This window comes from Myotis brandtii, unplaced genomic scaffold (assembly GCF_000412655.1).
Source record: "Myotis brandtii unplaced genomic scaffold, ASM41265v1 scaffold285, whole genome shotgun sequence".
NCBI classification, from domain to species: domain Eukaryota; kingdom Metazoa; phylum Chordata; class Mammalia; order Chiroptera; family Vespertilionidae; genus Myotis; species Myotis brandtii.
This window is the reverse complement of record NW_005360891.1, coordinates 2,707,522-2,714,769: the sequence shown is the minus strand read 5'-3', so window position 1 is coordinate 2,714,769 and position 7,248 is coordinate 2,707,522.

Genomic DNA, 7,248 nt, shown 5'->3' with positions numbered 1-7,248 from the left:
ATGTTTGATTTAACTTCTTTAGGTTTCTGGCTGTCGGCTTTTATAAAATTTTCTAGAGATAGTATAAACCTATAATATTTTTTGCCAGGCAAATTACAACTTTAACTGCTACTTTTTTAAATGCCTGAATTGTTAAGAATCCAAAGGCAATATGGCTTCACATTGCCTTCATTCATAAACTGGCTGTCATGTTCAAATTTTTTAAAATACATTTTAATGTGTGAAGCAGCTTTTTAGCTGTTGAATAAATCATAAAAGTACTGTTCTATCCAGGATATGTGCCAGGGCTGACCAGCAGACCCTGAGCTACAGATGAATGATTACTCTGACACAATGTTTGCTGTAGAAGAGAAGAATAAGGGACTGCCTGGCTAAAGGAACCAGACAGCCTCAATCGCCTGCATCTTCAGGCTTTCATTATAACAGCAGTTTGAGATATAGTTTATCTTTTAGATATAATCAGTAGGGTAAGTAATCTTGGGGGGCGGGGACACATATGTTTGCAGTGTTCTTTAAGCAAGGATACCCAAAGATTAAGCATAAGGATTCCAGTAAACACCCGGGGGTCTGCACATTCACAGACTTGTTTGGAAAGGTCAAGAAATAATTAGGGGCACCAGCTTCGGCACTCCCCTAATTGGGAATTCTGGTAAACAGTGCAGGCCGCCTTCAGCACTCTTCCCTTATCTTAGGTCAAGGAATAATTAGGGGCACCACCTTCGGCACTCACCTAATTCAGAATTCTGATAAACAGGGCAGGCCGCCTTCAGCACTCTTCCCTTATCTCGGAATGTCCTCCTTACAAACTTTCCAATCAAGTCTCCCGTGCTCCCCAACAGGTCTGAAAAATGCATAGAGTAAATATAGAATGTTCTCATTTTGGTCAATGTAAGGAAAAGAATAAGGAGGTAATAAGAATATCTTCCTGTATTTCTGATAAAAGTAAAATGTTTCTATCTTGTACTGTTGTCTCTACTCTTTTCTAAGTTCCATCATCTTCTGACCATTGCAGTGACTTCTAGCTGGTCCATCTACTTTTGCCTCTTGTCATTTTATCCAAAAGAGGGCTATCTAAACTACCACTACTATTAATAATAAAATATTGATTTACCACATGCTTACCAAGTGCCAGACATAATGCTCAGTTCAGTTCTATGTGGATTCTTTCCTCACAATAGCACAATGAAGTTATTATCACCTTTTCCAGAGGAGGAGACTTGAAATATGAAAAGATTAAGTAAAATGCCCCCCAGTACAGAACTTCTCTCATGGTAAACTGGGATTCAAACCCAGACAATCTAACCCCACAACCCAAGCTCCAACATTTAATTGCCCCCCACTTTTCCTCAAACATGGGAAAATGTTCCATTGTGAAAAGAGCTCTTAGGAAAATATATTTATATCAAATTTCTGTTCAAATTTTAAGTTTACTTTACCACCTCTATGCCCTCAGGCAAGTTCTTGGTCTCTTTCATTCTCAGTTTCTTTACCTATAAAATGTGGAAAATAACTACCATGCAGTGTGGTATTTGAGGACTGATAACATGTATATAGCACCTAACACAGTACCTAACAGATGGCAAGCTCTCCGTAAATGGTAGCCATTCCTATTATTTTTATGACCATAATGTTGCCCATATCTGTCAATCACTGGCCCAATAAACCATTAGACTTGTTATTGCAGCAGAGCAGTACCTAGTATGTAATAAACACTATGAGAGTGTTAATTATTAGAATCTTTGGCTGGGTGCAGGGCCACCTAGGACAAAGACTATTTCCCAGCTTCCCTTGCAATGAGGAGTGGCTAACTTCTGTACAGTGAGTTACAAAAAATACAGAGATGACTTTGTGGCATATTCTAGGAATTTTCCTTAAAAGGTGGATATTACTCACCCTTTCCCCCTTCTTCATCTTTTCCTGTTTTCCTTTTGGCATGGAGCAAGATGCCTCCTTGCATCTGGAGGACAAAGGCCAGCCCTTGCAGGGAAAGGTCTCAGCTGAAAAGGTCCCTGACAATGAAGTGCATTATCCCAGCCCTTAGTCTTTCACAGTTTCACTATTATTTGGCAAGGATCCTAATGCCAACTGAGATGTCTCCTAGTTTCATCATGTGCCCAAGGTGGCTAAATTTGAAAGGGAATCCTTCCTACAGGGGGAGGTGGGCAGGGACATTGCCAAGGCAAGGAAAGAGTTTAAAATACCACAGACATCTTTGAAGTTATTACCTGTATCACCAAAACAGAAATACTTAATCCTTGACTTGAATCCATTATATATTTGGTTTGGGAAACCTCTCTGAAATAGTTGGAGGGTCATACTTTTCTTCCATGCTCATCAGTGGGCATTTTCAGCTTCCTGAGGATGGCATTAGCTGCAAGAAATGCCTAATCTCCAGTGAAAGACACATTAAGATATAGTTCCCCAACTTCATCTTCCCAGAGAGTAGCTACAGACACACTGTGTAAGACAAAAAGAAAGGGGCCTGCCATAGGGTTGCAATCAGTACTTGAATATTTGTGGGCAGTGTGACCAGCTGCCAACCTCTTGCCACCTTACTTGCTGGCCCTATTCACTATTATGATCAGATGATTCTAAGATTAGAAAGCCCCTTATGAAAAAAACTGTTCTTCCGTTAATTCTGTTTACCAACGACAAGCTGAGTTTATTAGAGAAGTTCCTTTAGGTTAAGGAACTTAACATGCTTAGCACAAACTGTGCCCATGGCAAGTGAGAATAAACTGTTTAAATGAATAAATGAGTAGGCAGCATAATGAAACTTTTCCTCTGCCAGGTTTTTGAGATAAAGACATCCTTCCAAAATATTACAGAAATTGCACTTTGTCCTGACTTACTGACTTAACATTTCAAATAACATGTACTATAAAATCCACACCCAGTAATAGACCAACTAGTTATGGTTACTATGGTAATGGGCTCAGTGCCTATGAGCAGAAAAATTAATTCCTTTGGGGCAAGTTATTTATGAGTGTGTCTGGCTACATGGCAAGAGTATTTTCCTTTAGAGTAATTTATGTATTTAGTCAGATGATTCCTTATAGATATAAATTCTCCCTAGGAAGAGAGAATATAACATTAAGTTTTTTATGCTGAGAATTTTTATATTTAACTTTCACTTGTAAAGGATTTAATTTCAAATAAAAACAGCAAGTTATATTTCATGATGAGGAGGCAAGTTAATTTTCACTGTATAAAATGTATAGTATATACAGACAAACACCTTTAACAAGAACTGCTGATATGTCTGATATGTTAAAGCGCCAGAGGTGGCCAGAGGGGGATCCAGGAGCATCAGGTCGAAATGAAGAGTTTAAAAGCAACAATCAAGACCGGTATCCTCCCACGTGAAGTTGAATTGATGGACAATGGCAAATTTCTATTTTAAACAGGACCCTTACCATGAAGAAGTCTGCGTTTTACAAATATTTAAATGAATCGTACAGCAAAGGACCAAACTGATTTAGGGGAAAATATAAAATACTAGTTAGGACATCATTATGACAATCCTGGTGTGCTAAAATGATGGACACTGAGAAGAAAAAACGGATGAAACTTGGCAACACATACTGTTGATGAGGAAAATATCCCATGAGTAGTGAAAAAGCAGGGAGCGGGAGAGGTAGGTTGTACAGGTGCTTTCCTTCTAACAGCTGCTTTCCCCCTCTTATCTTTCAGGCAAAGGGGCAAAGGGTTGGGGAAATGTACTCAGATCATAGCTTCAAAGTTTAGTGTTCCCTCCTCTTTTCCCTTTTTTAATATGTTACTAACAAACATGTCTATTTCTGGTTGCTGATGAGAAATATTCACCTCTGTTTTTCTTGTTGTAGCTAAAATTAGGTTCTACTGGACTTGAAGATGATAAACATATATGCCTGAAAGCTCTCATCAATGTTATTGCTTTGTTTCCACTACATTTCCACATATATTATGCCACTTATTTGTAAAATAAATCCACAAGACTAGAATTATTAACCAAATTTTGCAGATGAGAAAACAGACTCAGTTTTGTTTAAGGCAAAAGCCACAATGTCTACCATACTGTAGTTGAATGGATTAGGCTTCCATTGTTGGTTTGTGTTGTTTTATTTTATTTTTAAGTTTCCAGCTCACATACAAGATAGATCATTTTATAAACGATTGTTTTATATTGATTGTATGCATCTCAACACATTTATCCTTAGAAATAATAAATGGCCTCAGATGACCAGACCTGCTCAGACTGTCCACTTAACTCGTAATATAGCTGAACTATATTAGAGCTCTAACAACAATGTGGACATTAGCCAAGAGGTAATGACATTGCTGAACTTCACTACTGGAACACAGATGTGAATGGTTTACCCCCTCTTTTCACTTGAACTCACTTCTAGTAAAAGACAATCCATTACTTTCATTCATTCCTATTCAGGCCTCTTCTGAAGGGAATTGGTTAATTCTTAATTGTTCCTGTATTTAGCAATAAAAATTACTACTAATTGAACATATGTGGTAGTAATATTATGATGAAAAATATTTATTTGAATGCTTCACAGAAGTTAATTTTCCTTTTAGTAGAAAAGAAATAAAAATGTTTTTTTTCAGACTTTATTTTCCGATTAAGCAATTGACCTTATTAAATGGTGATATTAAAAAATAAATCATAATTTTCCAGAATATTAAAATGCATTATATAGAAAGAAAGCAAAATTCTCTAGACTAAAAAGATCAATAAAACAAGCCATTAAAATTATCATCAGATAATCCTTTGCTTTCAAATGTAACTGTTCAAAACTGTTACTGGATGAGCTGCAAGGCTTTGTTTTGCTTGATCATGAAATGAATGTGACTTTATGATCTGTATTCAACTGTGAACAGCTGCTCATTAATAAAAAGCCTTTAATGTCCAAGTTAGAACAGCAGGTCTAAAATTGTGCTTGAGGGGAAAAACCATCCCTTTAGTGAAAAGCCAGGGAACTGGGGTGGGGGAGATCTGGAAGCACTGGGCTGTGTTTGCAAGGTCTGCCCCACCTCCTGGGAAGAGACGGGAGGTCAGTTGACAGGGCGGTACTAAGACCCAGCTGGAGAACTCAGAACAAGGAAGCCCATACAGGCTTTGAACTGGGAGAGTGAGTGGTGGCTTGGAAGCTGATAGAATGAATAAATCAGGACTAAATAAATCAAGCTGGCGATTGGGGGTTGGGTAGAGGCCAATCATAAGCCTTTAAGTGGGCAACATGATTTTGACACAGAGCAGGTAGAATTAACTATACCCCATGAAGTGGGGGCAATCCAGCAATAAGTCTTTAATCCATCAGCTTCTACCCCTTACTGGCCCCTTACTTGATATTTGGTAGTTCCCCCACCCTCACTCACCCCACCAAGCCTTGGTCAGAGTATAGGACTTCAAATTGCACACTCCCAAGAGGTATTCCCCAAGCAAGATCCAAAATTATTGGCACCTGTAACCCCCAATTAGGGGTTTACTACTCAACAACTAGCAGGGGTGGGCAAACTTTTTGACTCGAGGGCCACAATGGGTTCTTAAACTGGACTGGAGGGCCGGAACAAAAGCATGGATGGAGTGTTTGTGTGAACTAATATAAATTCAAAGTAAACATCATTACATAAAAGGGTACGGTCTTTTTTTTTTTTTTTAGTTTTATTCATTTAAAACGGCCGAGGGCCGAATCCGGCCCGTGGGCCGTAGTTTGCCCATGGCTGAACTAGAGTAAAGATGGTTTTCAAATAGTCTTTTACAGGTATTTTAAAAGTAAATTTCAACTGTACAATCTTTAGCAAACTTTGTTTTGTTATTATGTTAGGAAACAAGTTTTCACTAACTTTCTGACAAAGTATATACTTTTTGATTTGTTTCCCTTGAAAACGGCACATTTAATAAAACAAGAATTATAAAAAGAAGACAATATCATAGTATAATAATTTGGAGCAAAGATATAAATTTCTAAGGAAAAACATTTTGAAAACATGTTTATGTCAGGAGATAGGGTATTGGGGATTATTGGAGGCCTGGGATCCACAATCATTTTGGAAATTCTGAATTATTGTTTAGGAAATACTAAGGTTAGTGCAGGTGTTTCAGGGACTGCCAAGGGTTTAGTGGGCTCGGGGAGGTGTAATAGCTGGGAATGATGTCAGGTAGCAGCAATAGCAGTAGTAGAGGTAGCAACAGCTGTTACCTGTGAATGTTTGCTGTGTGCCAGGCTCTACCCTTACAACTTCGGAGGCATTAGCCATTCCACGAAGTAGGAACTGATATGGCCATTTTAAATATGCTTTCATTGATTTTGAGAGAGAGGAAGGGGGAGGGAAAGAGAGAAACATCAATGTGAGAGAGAAACAGATCCGTTGCCTCCAGGAAGCACCAGATGGGACCTAACCCTCAACCCGGGCATGTGCCCTGACCGGGAATGGACCCTGGCGGCCCCCGGGTGCATGGGCCCATGCCCAACCTACTGGGCCACACCAGCCAGGCTATTATGGCCATCTTATTGCTGTGGAAACTGAAGTTTCTCGATGAAATAACATCCAAAGTTACAGAGAATCATGTCAGACCGAGTCGTAAACATTCCCTTTCTTCTCCTTTTGGGAATAAACAAGGATGAATAGAAATGTGGTACGGATTGGAATGGGGTTGGGATGGTGGCTCCAGACCCTTAAGTGGGTGGGCGGGTGCGGGTCAGGGTGACAGGGCACGGGCAGCTGTTGTCCAAAAGGGGGCAGCACCGGGAAAACACAGGTTAGGGAACAATTTGCAACAACTGCTTTCAGCCTTTGCCGGTATCAACTTCTATCCTCCCTCGCCAGTCGCTTTGCCAACAGCGGAGCCGTGAGTTTCCCGAGGGCTCCTTGCCCACAACAGCGAAGAACCCGCGCCTTTTTAACAGCAACAGGATAAAAAAGAAACAAAAATCAGGCTTCCAAGAGAGAACCACAGGACGAAAGATCACCCTAGTTTGGGGCAATGGCTAGACCAGGCTGCATGCGGGGGGAGTGCCAACTCTTTTAACTTCCAGTTAAAGGGAATTCAATCCGAAATTCTAGGAGGAGTCTAAATGCGAAATTAAGGAGCATTTCGCACCCTCCGGTGGCGGAATAATTGAGCAGATCATACGGACACGGCGGGGGCTCCCTCCGTTTTTGCTGTCTACACGCTGCTTTCCCTGCCGGCGCCCCCAGGGCAGAGGGCGGAGCAGTAAGGGACTTGGTCGGAGCCGAGACGCGCTATGGACG